The sequence below is a fragment of the Erinaceus europaeus genome, chromosome 12, assembly GCF_950295315.1.
Source record: "Erinaceus europaeus chromosome 12, mEriEur2.1, whole genome shotgun sequence".
NCBI classification, from domain to species: Eukaryota; Metazoa; Chordata; class Mammalia; order Eulipotyphla; family Erinaceidae; genus Erinaceus; species Erinaceus europaeus.
In genome coordinates this window covers 75,697,995-75,699,598 of record NC_080173.1, presented here as the reverse complement: position 1 = coordinate 75,699,598, position 1,604 = coordinate 75,697,995, and positions in this window count along the sequence as shown.

The following is a 1,604-nucleotide window of genomic DNA, read 5'->3' as shown; positions in this document are numbered from 1 at the left end:
AATGATGCTTTAGGCTTATGCGGATGCTTCTATTTTGAGCTTCAGATAAAATGTTGTAAAGCATCTTACAGTGGTTGGCACATAGTTAGCACTTAGTAAACACTGAACTATTGTTATGGAGAAGTACTAGGTCTTTTATTTTTCTTGACATTTCTTAAGTTGCACAATTGTGACTGAGAGTGCATGAAAGGAAAGGGTAGGAGATAGTAAATGAGGGGTGAAAGTCATTTCATGATCTATCCAATTATAATGACAATAACTCCACTTCTGACAGAAATAGAGAAAGTAGTAGCAATGTACTTCAAAGGATAAGAAAGCAAATCTGAAAATAGTGTTTTGCACCAGGCATTTAAGAAAGACTACATGAACTTGGCCTTGTATTTTGATTTATTAAAAATTATTTATTGGTAATTTAATATGTGTCAAACATTGTGTTGGATGTTGAGGATACGATAGTAAGAAAGATTTGGTTTTTACCTCATGAAATTTACTTTGATCCCCAGAATTACATATGCCAGAGTTATGTTGTGTGTGTGTGTGATTATGTCACTAACGCATGATAAATCTTTTTTAAAATGACTATTCCTTTTTTAGTAAAATCACATAAAATTAGCCATTTTAAAGTGAACAATTCAACAGTATGTTTGTTGTACATTCACAGAGTTGTGCAACCACCCTCTCTACCTTCCAAAACATTTTTAACATCCCAAATGGATCCCATACCCAATAAGTAATTTTCCCATTCTCTGATCTCCTAAACCCTTGCAACCTCCAATTTTTATTCAGTCTCTATGGATTAAATATTTGAATATTTCATACAAATGGAACCATGCAATACACAGCTGTTTGTCTGTTTTACCAGAGCACTGTTCAACTCTGACTTATGGTTGGGGAGAGTATTGAACCTGGGATCTGGGAGCCTAAGGCATAAAAGCCTTTTTGCATAACCATTATGCTATATCCCCAGCCAACTCAGAACTTCATGCTTTAGAATCCTACACTATTCACTGAGCAACCTCTAGTGCTACAAAAAGAACAGGCTTGGAGGTCAGGTGGTAGTGCAGCCAGTTAAGTGCATGTGGTGTGAAGCGCAAGGACCAGCCTGGCTCCCCACCTGCAGGGGAGTTGCTTCACAGGTGGTGAAGCAGGTCTGCTGGTGTCTGTCTCTCCCCCCCATCTCTGTTTTCGTCTCCCCTTTCCATTTCTCTCTGTCCTATTCAACAATGACGACATCATCAACAACAACAGTAATAAGTACAACAACAATAAAACAACAAGGGCAACAAAAGGGGAAATAAAAAAAAAAAAGGACAGGCTTAGTAAAGAGAGGAAAGGCAACTAACTACAAGATGGCATCATGCACATATGGAATATAAAAAACTGAAGCACATGAACTTGGAAAAAAAGTAGTTAAACTGCCTTTAAGACTGTGATAATCAGGATGGGGGTAGATAGCATGATGGTTATGCAAAGAGACTCTCGTTCCTGAGGCTCCAAAGTTCCAGGTTCAATCCCCCACACCACCATAAGACAGAGCTAAGCAGTGCTCTGGTAAGAAAAAAAAAAAAGACTGTGATAATCATGATGGTTATCAGTGTGTGTTT